Source organism: Centropristis striata, chromosome 15 (genome assembly GCF_030273125.1).
Source record: "Centropristis striata isolate RG_2023a ecotype Rhode Island chromosome 15, C.striata_1.0, whole genome shotgun sequence".
Classification (NCBI taxonomy): domain Eukaryota; kingdom Metazoa; phylum Chordata; class Actinopteri; order Perciformes; family Serranidae; genus Centropristis; species Centropristis striata.
The window spans coordinates 20720676-20735980 of record NC_081531.1 but is presented as its reverse complement, the minus strand read 5'-3'; the positions used below and the strand labels follow the sequence as shown (position 1 = coordinate 20735980).

General features: G+C 41.1%; 1 protein-coding gene across 1 annotated transcript in view; it reads left to right on the top strand.

The window, feature by feature from the left end:
* The first annotated feature begins 4313 nt into the window (after window positions 1–4313).
* The window catches only part of jade2 (jade family PHD finger 2), a 212607-nt gene continuing 201615 nt past the window's right edge, over window positions 4314–15305 (top strand). Inside the window, exon 1 of the mRNA XM_059351498.1 lies at window positions 4314–5281. The gene's annotated coding sequence lies outside the window, so the exon portion shown is untranslated. The remainder of the gene's footprint in view (window positions 5282–15305) is intronic.

Here is a 15305-nt window from a genome sequence, read left to right as displayed (position 1 = left end):
AATTAGCCACCTATAGAGACTGAGTATGAAAAAACGACTAGTATTTGTTACAAATAAAAACAAAGCGGGAAGAGCATCTTTGAAACTTTTTGGAAAATGCATTGCAATTTGGAACAGGACTCTGAAAATTAGACCTCAGTTGACATTGCATTGACTTTAGCTTCCCATTGAGGAAGGGTGCTTGAATTTTTTAGACTTGGGACCCAAGTGATAAATGTAGCCTGTCACCCTGGGACCCAGACTAATTAAAACTAGTGCTCTTGACATGTAGGGATGCTGGAGCAGTAGGGCCTGCCAGCTATTTCAGGTCCTGAATCTGACCTATCGTTTAAAAAATCAGGATATATACCCGTCTATTGGCCTAATTGAAGCTGACATGGATATTGGGGGCATGATACATGTGCATGCATCTCTCCAGCACACCCACTCTGCTCTAACACCACCACACAGCTGCCTCTAGATGAATACTGTCATCTCTGCGTTCACATATTGATCTTATTTCCTGGAATGTGTGGTTATGAGAATCAAATGTGACCTATGTCATGGAAAAATATTGTAATGTTGGCTGACGCTGTGTATGTGCGTGTTGTTGTTGTTAGTTGTGGTGGTGGGAGAGTGATCATGATTAATATTACCAGCAAGTAACACTGACAAGAGTTTATGTCCCGTGAACAACAAAAGACCAAAATGTTTGGAACTAATTAACTTTACTGGCGTACTTCAAACCAAATAGATTCCATTGTCTCTAAGGTGGTGGAGGGAATGTGAAGAGCATCACAGATTTTATGTTTCTCCCTCGTTTTGACACAGATGGCTCTGCTGTTGTCACTGCCTTTAAATCAAATATAAAAAGCAGACAAGCTTTGAAAAGTCATCTTAGTATGATGTCATTTATGGTTTTAGTAATTACGCACCATGAAATGGTCACCAGGGTAACTGACATCCATGTGCCGCAGTATTTCTGTTGTGGTATTTATCATTATAAACAGCACATGTCAGAGTTGTTTGGATGCTGCTTAATAACTTAAGACACACATTAGCAATGCAAGGCCATGTTGAATATTATAACTGTAACTGTAAATACTTTTTACTTTTCCTCCCCCCAAAAATTGCAACCTGTTCTTAGGGAATACAACTGTACGTGTCCTATTTGACTTCAACAAATAAAACCCCTGTCCTTCATGAATGAAAATTATTTAATACTCGCCAAACTCTTGACTCAAATACAGCACAAATGGACCCAGGGAGATTTGAGTCACACTGTAACTCATGGAGGAATTATACGGTGGAGATAAGATAAGATAAGATATGTTTATAAAACTGAAGTTTTGTTGAAAGTTAAAATTATATTATTTGGGGATACTTCATTAATATAACTTTAAGTATGATGTGCAATAAATCCTACCTCCTTTAACTTAAAATATAAACTTTTTTGTAGAAACTCACTCTCAGTTAGCTGGTGACCAGTGATGGAAGAAGTATTCAGATCTCTTACTTAAGTTAAAGTACTAATAAAACAAAACTGTGAAATTACTCCAAAAGTAAACTTGTGTAGTTTTGTAGTAACGTTGTAACTAATTAAAAGTACAAAAGTATCAGCAAAAAATGTACTTCAAGTAGTAGGGCTAATTTTAACTACTTAATAAAATTTATGTGGTTTATTTGTGTGGTTATGTGGTATTTTTTCATGTTAAATCTCAACCTGAAAAGTAAAAAGTAACTAAAGTTGGCAGATAAATGTAGTAAATGAGTAAAAAAGTATCTCAAAATTGTACTTAAGTTAAGTACTTGAACACATTTAGTACCAATGTTGTGGTCACTCCTGAGGCTTGTGATGATGTCTAATAAATGCAATGCAATCCATTTAATGTATAGGGCAGTACTACTGACTCATTAGTTACTAATAACGTCCTGAAATGTATACATGCAACGACATATCAATAACAATTGGAGATGCTTTGCAGCTGTAAACCCTAAAAAAAACTACATTTGACACAGATCTGGGTGGATCTGCTTCCCAAATAAACAATGTGTGCATCTCATCAGACAGTAAATTGCATTAGCTCACATTAGAAACGACCATGGAGAGGGTCACAGGCTGTTTCCTCAAGGGACGCTGCCTACCTGCGTTATGTTGGAGAGGAGGAGGGGGAGGACAAAATGTGGGATGCTGCTGTTGCATTTGAGTGTGTGCCAGAGAAATCCCTCCTCTGTGTCCTTCACTGCCTCATTTCACTTTGTGCAAAACAGCATCTCCCCCCTCCTCCCCCTCTCTCTCTACTTTCTGAGTGACACCTGATACAGCTGATATGAGCATTTGTGCACCTGACAGTCTTGCCTGTGTGTAAGTGATTTTGTGTACATGTGGGTCTGTGTGTTGGATACAAGTAGAAGTGTCCTATTTGTTCATCTGAATGACCTTAATGTTTAGTCTGCCTCCTGGGTCCGCTTCTATGTGTATTGACTACTAGACATTTAGATACAAAAAAGCTAAGTGAAGATGAATTACTACAGTCGAGATGATCGGCTGTCTGTCACTGCACACATGCAGAGTTAAAAGCTGCAAGTGGGGGTCTTCACTGGGACTAAAGACGGATTTATTTGAAAACTGCACTCTGCAAACATCAGACTGTGGAGAAAGTAGAAGAAAATGTAGTCCTGCATGATAACAGGCAGAGGACAGTGATTTAGAGACAGTGGATGGTAGTAGATTACGCATTGATCAAACACCCTCCTCCCCTTTTAAATATAGATTTTAGAGAAAATGTGAAGGAAGGTAATTTACTTGCCAACCATTCCCTTTGGATCACTGTGAGCAAATCAATCACTGGTGGGGAGATATTATCACTTACAGTAAAGTGCAACTACAGGCCTTCACTTTGAACTGAAGCTCCAGCTGCCAATTATTCTGACAGTATTTATTTGTGATGGTGAGAGTCAGGCATGACCTTTAAAAATAAGTGGATAGATTGGATTAAAATTGAAAAATTGGTCTATATATTTCAAGTTGTGGGTGAGTTCAATTGAATTCAGACAGTTCACCCCAAAATCAAAAATAGGCCTCCATATTTATTAGAGCCTCACAGATATCGGTTGACAGATATTATCAGTGAATATTGGGCTGTCAAAGGTCTGTTGTATCTGTGTATATGCTGTCTGATATGTGCAGTTGTGAGATTTTTTTTTTTTACATAATATGTAGTGCAGAAATTTTTATTCTTTATTTTCTCAGTTATCATTTATAGAATTGGCTGGCAATATAATTTATTGTTTGTATAATGTATAACAGGCTCTAACATTGATCCTCTGACCTGTAGTTCTATTTATTATTTTATATTGTTATAGTTTGAGTTGCTGAGTGTTATACTGTACATCTTCCCTCAAATATAATGGAACTACAAAAAATATTCTAGAAAGATCTATACTAGAAAGTTTTTTGTAAAGAGACACTTCTTTTGAGTTTTTTTGTTGTTGTTGTTGCTTTGAGGACCACAAACAGAGTGCCATCTAGTTCCATGTATTTGAGAGACGGCTGTTAGAAAAATTGCATGAGGAAACCTTGAAAATTGATAATCTGTCACCAACAGAAAAAACCTCACCATTTTTCTGCGCAGTTCGTTGATGGGGAAATGAAGAGCTGGAGACGTCCAAGTTTCTCAGTTTAACATAGTTTTATTACAATACGTCAAAAAATGTGCACTTTACAGAGATTCTCCGGGTTCAAAAACTCATGTCCCTGAACACAAACAGACGTGTTTCAGTTCGTGAAGTCTGAACCACGACTCTCTCCCTGAACCCATTAAAATACTAACATTTGTTTACAAAACATGCTCTAACACTCTGCACCTCACACTAAACAATCTAGATAGATAAAAGCACTACAGGTAAGAGGATAAATATGGAGGCCAATTTTTTAATTTTGGGGTGAACTGTCCCTTTAAGCTAACATGAAGCCATTATTTTAGCCAATAAAAAGGTGACTTTTTATTCCAGAAACCTTTGGAAAACTTTGTAGATATATTCCAAATTAATTCATCTTTTTTGTGAGCTAAATTTACTTTTTTGGGTAGTGAAATTAATATTATAATACACATTAATTAAAAAATTTTTTATCTTCGTATAAAAGGCTGAGGCACCATTGAGCCTTCCTTAAATAACCCTATTGATAATTTATCAGGTTCAATTTCTTTCTTCTTATTAACTGGTGGCTGTTTGCCACATGCTAATAATGACTGGCACCGGATACAGATTTTTAATGTCCCATTTGAACACTTTAAGCCTGTATTACTGACAGAACTGGCAGGTGAAGGTTCAATCCCAGTCCTCTCCTCTCCGAGGCGCAGTCATCTAGCATTTCTCAGAGTAGGAAGTGCAGCTTGCGGTAACAGTGAATTGAAAGTACGCCATAAATATGGCGCCAAAAGAGTTTTCAAGCTGGTGATAAGAGCTGATTTTTCCTCTGTGTTGTCTTTTTTTCTGGGGGTGGGGGGAGAGGTTGCAAGACAAGACCCGCCTGTGCATTTGTGCAGAGCGGTGTGTGTGCACGTACACTGACTGGCTCGAGGAGTGGAAGCGAGGCAAGGCAGCAAGTGAAGACGAGGAGACCTCAATGTTTTATTTTTGAAGGAGGGACGTTGCGAAACTGGTTTGCAATCTTTTCTGACTCATCGTTTGGAAATAAAGCATCCTTTTCTTTCTTTTTCTTTTTCTCTTGTTTTCACCCCTCCTCCTCTTGCTTCTCCGTCCCCTCCTCCTGTACCGCTGGCACCGGAGAGGAAAACATCGTCGGATTTTTGACACCACGTTTGGGCTGCTTTTGCAAAATGCGACATGCTTTCCTGTGAGCGGTGTGTTGTGCGCACCTCGCAGCCTGCTACACCGTGAAACAGCAGCAGGACCAGCGGCGGCACCACTACTGTGTTTGTTGTTGTTGACTTGTACGAGGCTGCAACTCAGTCTGGCTGCCACTTTTGGATTTTATTTCGGATTTTGGACTCGGTGGCCGGTCTTTGCAGAGCTGACGCGCTGTCAACACGCACCGTGAGGGGAAGGGAAGGGAGGGGAAGGGACAGTCCTGACACCCAGCGTGGATCCACAGTCGGGGCTGTTTAGCGGCACTGCTAGCAGCCTGCCAGGGCACTGAGTGGGCAAACTGAACTACAGCTAAACCCTTCACTGTAAAACTACATGTGCCTGGCTCCCAATGATCTCCTAATCTCTGGGAATCGCCCGCCGTCCAGGACTGTGGACGTCTCTGCATCCGAAGCTGACTGCGATCAAGGTAAAAATAATTCCTCCTAATGTGCGGTTGGAAATGATAAAATATGAAAGTGGGAGTGTTGCAGGACCGCTCAAGTCCACTGCTGCTGCAAGTGCTATATCAGTGCTAGGCTAGCAGCTCTGTACGCACTTTTGCAGCGGGCTTGTCAGTCACAGTCAGCGGCAGGGGCGCTTACAGTGTTGTTAGACTGAGCGGTGCATGTGGGTCAAGAAGGAGGGGGCATGTGTTTTGCAGGGAACGAAACGACAAATAATAACCCGTTTGGAAGCCCGAGCCCGTGCACGCCGAGGATGAAATTAACCCGGCAAACTTGACCATGTTGTAGCTGTAACGTGAACGCGCCCCCGTTGGGAATCAAGTGTGCGGGCGGGTAGTTGGAGAGAGTCCAAGTGTGGTTATTTTTGCGCGTAATTGCGACAAATGGGGCCATTTGCAGCAGCGTAGCGAGGTATGTGAGTTGTAACTTGCAGGCGAACGTGAAAAGCTGGAACACGCACACACACATTTGCAGACAGATATAGGTGTGTGTGTGTGTGTGTGTGTGTAGGGGGGGTGAGGATATGAGATGAAGTTGTGTGGAGAGCAGTAGCAGCAGGTCTGGGTGCAGGGTGGAGGCACCAAACAGTCCCTGGAGGGTTTGCAGGTTCACTCCTCAGTAAAAGGGAGGAAAGGAAACGGGTGGGGGGGGGGGGGGTGTAGCACTGCTTTTAGTGAGGCTGAGCACGCAACCACACACACACACACACACACACACACACACACACACATCAAGGAATTAGAGCAACTCCTCTCTGCCTCCTTCACCCTCTCCTCCTCCTCCTCCTGCTTCGTGCTGTGCAGATCTAGCTGGCTTTAGAAGAGGGGGGAGTGGCTGTTGTTTACCTCCTCAAAGTCAGAGCTCTGTCTGTATCCCTGAATTTAGATGAATGTTTCTCCTTACCTGTAACCCCCCCGACAAAACAAGGACTTGACATGTGGCTGCAGATGCTGATGCAGGGAGTCAGGTGGGAGCAGGATTAATGGGGTGTAAGTGGGGCATTTGCCCCTGGTGTGATTTTTCAGCAGCACGTTGTGGCCACCTACTCTTCATAATTGCCCGGAGAACCTCTAAAGAATATTATGTCTGCCTGTAAGTGCTGATCATTAACGGATGCAAGCAATTTATCCGGATTTTTTAAGCTTTTTTTGATTGCACATGTGAAGCTGAACTGGCTGTCGCCTTGAATCAATTAAGCTGAAATTGTCTTGGGACTTGTTAAATGTTCCCAGTTGTGACAGCAGAAGCCCCCCCCCCCTTCCCACCATCACACACACTCCACACACACACATACTCCACACACACACATCATCATCAGCACACATAAGCTTGATTTGTCCACACACACTAACAACTCTGTGTGCCTCTTGCTCACTTTATACACATATTCAGATGCACGTACCATGCTCTTCAAACTCGCAACACACTCTTGTCTACACACACACACACGCACACACACACACGCACACACACGCACACACACACACACACACACACACACACACACACACACACACACACACACACACACACAACCCTCCTCCTGCTGGGTATGAAACCGGAGATGAGTCATGGTGTGTGGGGGCATAACAACTCTCTCTCTATCCCCCTCTCTGTCTTTCATATCTTTCCTGATGCAGTGCTATCTTGTTTTCACTCATTCTCTCTCCCTCTCTTTCTCCCCCCTCCCTCCCTCTCTCATTCCCTCCCTCCCTTGAGGCTTGCCTCTCTCGCCTAGAGACAGTGGTTGTTTACAAGGCAAGTGAACAGGGATGAGAGCTGTTTTCTTTTTGCTTCCGTTTTTTTGACGGCAGACTTTCCTCCAGCCAATCATCAATGTATCAATCCCTCATTCCTCATCCATCCTTTTCCTTTTTATCCTTCTAGTCCATCCATCCTCTGCCCCTTTTTACTTCATCCATCGTTTCAGTCATTTATCCATCACTCCATCATCCCCCTCATCCTCTCTTGATCAAGCTTTTACTGTATTTCCTCTGATCATCTGACTCAGGAGCTCAGTGAGGGGGAATGTGTGCGCCCATATGTATCCACGCTCCCTGTACAGTATGTCATGTGAAACTTGAGCATGCAGACTTTTTAAGCCTCATGTGTACATTCGCACACGTGTGTGTTAGTGTTGGTGGGGGTGGGGTGTAGCGTAGCGTGAGTGTGTATTTGTGTCTGCTGCGTTAAGCGCTCAGCTTGGATTGGCTGGGAAAGGGGGTAAGGACCCCCACGTGGTGCGTTGTATCGCATTAGCTGCTACGTAGTGAAGAGGAGAAGGAGGGGGAGGAGGAGGGGTGTTGTTCATGAATGGACCACTGACGTCACATTAACTGTACCCTCAATCCCTCAGAGTCACACACACACACACACACACACACACACACACACACACACACACACACACACACACACACACATACGTTTTACAAACATTGCAAATGATGACTGAAGGGCAAATGTGTGTGTGTGTGTGTGTGAGATGCAGAAATTTGTGTCAGATAAGAAGGATGGGAACCAACTGAGCTAAAGGATTGTGTGTGTGTGTGTGTGTGTGTGTGTGTGTGTGTGTGTGTGTGTGTGCCTGCAGGAGGGTTGGCTAGCTGTCATGTCACCAGGTTTCTGCTGCGCTCTGCTCTGCTTACTAACTAACTAACCAGCATGTTGTCTACAAGGGTATTACTACCAGCTGAGTAGGATTCTTGTGTGTGTGTGTTCTTTTTGGTGTGTAGTTTCATGTCCCAGAATGGCCTGATGTTGGATTTCCGATACCGATACTGATGAATCTCGTGAATGAATAAATTTCGGATCCGATGCGTGTTATGTGTCATGATTTCTTTCTGACTTTTTGTCTCTTGAAGAATGTTAGAAATACAGAAATAATAAAGCTGTGAAACTTTTTTTCTTAGACTTCATTATCTTTCATAAAGGACGCTACAGTTGCTTGCTCTGTAATGGGGGCTATTACATAAAACAACATCTTTAAAGACTTTTAAATTTTTTTTATTACGTTTACAGTTAGGTTAAGACGAGACAGGCAAAAAAATGGATTTTCCTTCTTTCAGACTAATTACTAAGAAAACATCCAAAATACACATTTAGGTGTTTATCATGTCAACAGATTCCTCCTACATCCACCAAAAGTTAGCATTAGATAATTGATAATTTGCATATTTATACACATGTCAGAACATGTCAGAAAACGTGTAATAAAAAAATAATTGTCTGTTATCAACTGTTATTATGATAATTATTAGTTAATAACTTTTACCCTATTCGCCACGTCTTGGAAAATATATGGATTTCCCTCCCGTTTTCTCAAAATATTCTTTTTCCACTTTGAGCTAGAAGTTTCCACTACAGTAGCACTAACATTGCACCAAACTTTTCAATTTAATTTCTATCTATATTCTGAGGGCTTTTGTAAAGGTTTTTTTTTCACATTTTGATTCACAGCATGATTTCTACAACATTGTATTCCTAAAAGCATAATGAAAATAGATGTTTTGGGCTTTCAACAGCGTTTTATTATTTATGGAAAAAAAGATATTCAAAGATCCCTCTGTTAAAAACCTTTTGCTTCTAATATGTCAACAAAAGGAAACAAGAATTTTGAACCTGGCTTAATCCAGTATTTAAATGTATGTCCTGGAAAAATATGCAAAATAAGCACATATTTCATAAAATAATGACTCATTTTCATGTTTCATGGTAACCATTAATGAACTTTTTTACTCTGTTCACCTGTAGTGACTCCCCTTGAGGTCACATATACGAAACCCCCTGCGAACACATGAAAACACCTGTCAGTGTTCAGTTCTGGTGAGCTCATGTGCAGGTTTTGTTATAACTTACAAGTTCTGCAACATGAAACCAGCCACGTGGTGGTTTAGATGCTGCAGGCATGTTTTTATGCATTAGCCCGTGTGTGTTTTGTCAGTGTTTGCGCTCAGTAGGTGACCCTGCTGTGGCATAGAACCTCATTAGTGGCTTTTTGTGTGCGTGTGTGTGTGCTAACCTGCTTTTCAGTAGGAAGGAGATGACGTCAGACTTCAAGGGGAGAGGGGGTGTTTTAATTTCCCCTTTTTTTTCTAAAATCCTGTGCCACTGTGACTCAGCCTTGTTAGTAAAAGATAATTGCCAAGTGTGCACACACCTGCACACACCACTGGCGAGAAAGGAAATGCTACACATATTTCACAGAAAGATTTTTGCAGGAGTAATTGGAATATGCTTCATAACTCTTCGTCCTGCAGAAGCTGTCCCTCGCTGACTGAATAAGAGCAGTGGGGCGTTCTGGTGCACCAGATGGTTTTTCAGATAAAATTAATGATCCATATTTTGTGATAGTTCACAGTGAAGTCTGTGTTGAGGGTGATATCATTAGAGCATATCTCGCCGAGCTCATGTTTTGTTTCCTTTTATGCTTATTTCATATGTTTTCATTTCCCCTCCACCTGCTGGAGGACATTTTATATTATGGATGTTCAGATGGTATCTGTGTCTGTTATTCATTAAGCACAAATGCTAAATGTGAGTTTCTGTTTGCTTTTCTCAGTTTTATATAATTTTATTGAAATAAATTGTGTTGATGGATTGTTGGTTGGACAAAACAAGCTATTTAAAGTTGCCATTTAGTTTCTGGGAAAATTACGATTGTTGATTTGGCATTTTTTTTTTCACTCATACAGACTAAATATTGAACTAGGGCTGGGCGATATGGACCAAAAGTCATATCCCATTATATTTAGGCTTAATATTGATATACGATATATATCCTGATATTTTTATTGCAAAGTGAGAACAAATGTTCAGTGAAAGTCAAAGCCAAATATAACATGTCACAAGTAGTTTTATTGAAACCATTGATTTAAGTGAACATAAATACTGTATGACACCAGGAGTACCTTTAAAAAAAAAAAAAAAAAAATCAAAGCTCCAAAAAGTGCACATTTTAATAAAAAAAAAATCTTAAATAAAAATAGCCTATTATATAAAATAGGCCAACCTTTTTATGAAATAAATATATTTATATATGAAAAGAATAACGAACATTACAAAAGAACTGAATATGACAAATCCTACTAAGGGCAGCATTTATATATATATTATATATATTTTTTAAACTATATTGATGTATGAGATATGGTCTAATTCTATATCACATTTAAAAATATATAGATATATTTTTTATAGCGATATATTGCCCAGCCCTATAATGAACTGCATGTTGCTTAAAAAGTCAAAACTAGTACTAGCACTTTCATCAAGCAGCTTCAAGCATCGGTCTACGTGAAATCTGGCTTTGTCAATGGTGTTAGTTGTTACTGTGTAAAGTCACTCACTGTACAGTTGCTGTATAAATTTACATCCAGAAACATTTTTTAAAAATGTGTTATCCATTCCATCCTATTTCCTTTTATCATCCTAAATGTCAGACTATTCTCTCTTTGCCGCCTGCTACCTCCTACTCTTCTTTAGGGAAAAAATTATTTAAAAAAAGAAGTCTGAAGGCTGTAAGCACAATGATGGACAGGCTGACAGATGCTGCCTGAGCTCCTGATGGGAAGAGTTTCAGGAATAAGTGTGTGTGTGTGTATGTTTGTGCGGAGAGAGGGCGAGTAAACAACAGACAGAAACAGTATGTCAGACCTTCCTTTTGCTGTTTGAACACCCGGTGATCCAAGATGGAAATAAGCTTCTGACTCACTGTGCCATCTTTGAGGATTTAATTTCTGCTTAATGTATACTTAAAAAGAACCACATATATCAAAAAGAGGAAAAAAGGGAAGAAGAAGAAGAGGATTGAGATTCAGATCCCTTACTTTAGTAAAAGTACTAATACCACAATTACTCCACTACAAGTAAAAGTCCTGCATTCAAAAGTTACTGAAGTAAAAGTACAAAAGTATCAGCATCAAAATGTTCTTGTTATGCAGAATGGCCGCACAGATTGTTATTATTATTGTGCATTTATATAAACAGCATTTTCATTTTCTCAAAGTAGGACTTTTCAATGACTTATTTTACTGTTATGAGGTTTAATAAAAAAAAAAAAAAGTTTAATTATTTAAAATTTTTTTCAGGTTTTATGTTAAATCTTGACCTGAAAAGTAGCTAAAGCTGTCGGCTAAATATAGTGCAGTAAAAAGTACAATATTTGCCTCAAAATGTTGTGAAGAAGTATAAAGTTACATCAAATGGAAATACTCAAGTATCATGATAATAATAATAACAATAATAATACATTTAATTTATAAGCACATTTCTAACACTCAATGACACTGTAAAAATTAATAAAACAAAAAAAAGTGCCGTTACAGAAAATAATAAAACAAAGAAAAAAAAGAAGTGTGGTGCAGTCATACGGAGTAAGCTAATTTGAACGTGAGTTTTTAGTCTGGAATTGAATAGTGGGAGAGAGTGTGTTTCGGATGTCCGGTGGGAGTGAGTTCCAGAGTTGGGGGGGCAGAGTGGCTGAAGGCTCTGCTCCCCATAGTGGTGAGGGGGCGGAGGGTACAGAGAGATGGATGAAGGAGGAAGATCGGAGGGAGTGGGAGGAGGAGGTGGCAATGCGGAGGAGATCGGACAGTTAAGGAGGGGCGAGGTTGTGGATGGCCTTAAAGGTGTACAGGAGGATTTTGTAGATGATGGGAGATTTAAAAAAGTACAATTTTGAGGTTCTTGTTCTTTACAGTACTTGAGTAAATGTACTTAGGTACATTCCACCACTGGATATAGCTGAAGGTAGGACAGAAGGTAGAGGAGAGATGTTGCGATGACAGGATGACAGACAACAGGAGGGGAGGAGGAGGTGGAGGTCCAGTTAGATAAACAGGGAGGTGGTCGTCAGGGTTGCTGGGAGTGAAGGGCAGAGTCCTCATCCTCCTCTCTCTGTCCTTTCATCCTTCCTTTACTCCCTTCCAGGAGCTAATGAACTCCTGATGGTAGTATAGACGGGAGCAATGGATCAATCCTCCATCTCTCTCTGTGTTTCTTTCTCTCTCCCTCTTCTCCCCTCCCTCCCACCTGTCCTCCCCCCTTTTGCACTCTCTCCTCCTGGCTTTTTGGCAGGGCCCCAGCCTCGCTGGCTCCGGCTCACCTCCTTCATTGTTTGTCAGCAGATTTTAGGAGACGGAGCGGCAGGCTTAGTTAGAAAATTATTTGGACCTCTGCCTCTTCCTTCTTTTTTTCCTTTTCTTATTCATTTCTTCTTTCTATCTCACTCTCTCTCTCTGCTTTCCACTCTCTCTTTCCTGCTCCCATGATGCAGCGGCAGCAGCAGGAGCAGTGGCAGCATCAATAAATATTGTGTTAATGTTCTGGTGGCTGGAGCCAGCAAGGTGATAAAGGAAATCTATTTGATTTCTGTGGCTCATTTGTTTGGCCCGACGCCTCTCCAGTTGGTGTGGATGCCACGTGTGTGTGTCCATATATTGTGTATAATTCTACTGTGTGTGTGTGTGTGTGTGTGTCTATGGGTTAGGGCATGGAGTTTCTTCTGTACATTTCCTATTCCTGAATCAGTCCTTCCCTACTTCGTTCTAGCCTCTGTTTTTATTTCATATTTTTTCCCTGAGACTTGTATATTGAGACAACTCTTAGAACTAAAAACACTGGAATATTGAGAGCTAGCCACTGTAAAATACATGTGCTATTATGTTTCCTACCAGTGCAAGACCAGGAAGCCACTTAAGACCAACATGTATGATGTGTCGTCTGACCATGACAGCAGGTTAAAGTGTTTCTTTCAATTACACTGGACAAAAAGCCTCTCAGAGTGGTGAGATGTGATAAATAGAAAGTGGAGAGTGCATCGCTTATAGTAAGGTGCTGACCAAGAGAATACCCATTTCAAGGCCTTTACAGTCAAGCATCAAAGGCAATCTGAATACAGAAACAGTAAATTCTAACCTTCACGGTATGCAGAAGTTAATATTCAGGTGGTGTCGCAACATCAAGTTAACACTGGCCTCATGTGTTTAGTTTTGATTGGCTTTGTAGGCTTCCTGAAGAGATTGGTCTCCCCTCAAACACGACCCATAGGTAGTTTGTAGGCATCAAATTAGAACCCATATTTACGTTTTACCCCTAAATTCCACTGAATGCGTAACGGCTGCAGATCCGTTGGCGGAGCCGATACGCATTCATTATAATCACTGTGTGAGACTCCATCGATTCCGTATCCGCTGCGTAGTGAGTCCGTCGTCGCACGGCCATCCGTCAGCTCTCGCAACACTTGCGCAGAGCTTCTATTTTTGATGCACGGCGCGTCAATTCAGCACAGAGAAGATCGTTCAGGGCAGGAAGTCATGCACAGACATAAAATAAAACATCCGGTATATTTTCAAATGTGTATTTCACAACTTGAAGACGTCATGATGGGTGGGGACAGACCTGAAGTCAACAGGTTAGAGGCTTTCACTCGTCTTTTCACCCCACTGACACCATGGATGAGGAGATGTTTATTCTGGAGGTCCAAAATCATACAACTGTCTATGACCCGTCACATCCTTTATATAAAGACAACCATAAAAAGGAGGTGGCTTGGAAAACCATTGCATGAGTAATGGGAGTGGATGGTAAGTTACTAATATGGTCCAATAAATGTTGTACATTAAATGAGACATTCTCTAGTTATACATGTAGAAAACCCATGACTTGATTACGCGTGAATTTGCAAGATCTTGTGCATCCTCAGGACTCCGCTGTCCGCAACAGTGCGGATCACAGACGGATCCGGTGTGTGTTGACGGACTGCGGGGATACGCAGCCGTTGCGGATGGACCTGTTTCAGAGTCGTATTGCATCCAGTGGAATCCCGGGGCTAGACTGTCTTCCACCGCCCTCTAGCGGCTGTAATAAATGTGAATGACGGCGAGAACAGAACAGAACAGACGTTGGACTTCAGAGAATGGAGTTTGTTTCCCATGTGAAAACAAATGTAAGCAATTCAGTGCATCACATTTTTACGTAAATATGTCACTTCCGTCAGGTCGTCCTGGTCAGGTCATACTCGTAACTCGTACTTCGCTTTCGGCATTTACGTGCTGATATATGTCTTTTATAACGCCTTACCAGAAAGTTAAAAAAAAACAACTAAATCAGTGGTTTGGTATCCTAAATTCAATGAAACGATAGAGCTGCAGCTAGGAGAATGGCGGAAAAATATCAATATGTGTCAGAGAAAAGTTTCTGGATTGGATGCTCTAGATAAAAAAGAAGCTTGGTCTTAATAATTGAATGATAAAGTCATAAAATAAGTGAGGACAAACATGGATTACCACTGGTGTAGCCTTTCCTTGCTGAAAGAACAGATTGGACATGGGTGTACCATTTCTGATCTACAAAACCTGTTTGGAACTGACCGGATTACTAATTGCAGCTTCCTTTTAGAACCTCTCGCATCAATGCTGTTTGTAAGATTACTCTCACTGCCAGATGGGGGAGGAAAAACCTCTGCAGTGCAAGAAAAAAATGGATTGGTTACTAATATTCCCCTCCCCTGAATAAAGTACCTGTGGGGAAACACAGAAACATACGAAATGTTTCATTTGAGTATAATCTCTAACGTCTTTCAGTTTCCCTTAAGGACCGAGTTTGGCTCTTAGCATCGTCAGTGTTTCTCATTTAAACCATGCTACAGCTAGCAGGTTGCGTTTATTTTTTTATTCCTTTGTTATTTTACACTTCACTTAGGCTAGCTCTGCTCCCCAGAGAGCAATAGCAGAAAACTAATTCACTTTAGGGAGACAACAGTCTTCTGTATTTGACATAAGGAGTGAGCTTTCTTCCATCCGCTGGATCCCCATGGCGTGTTCAGTGGGGGGGACCACAGGGGAGAGGGCTGATGGGAATGGTGATATCAGCATCACAGTGACTCATGACTGCTCTTAAGTGGCTTCGAGTCTTCCAGTCAGTCAGGAGATGTGGTGTGTTTGTGTGTGTGTGTGTGTGTGTGTGTGCTATTGAGTGAGGTCATGA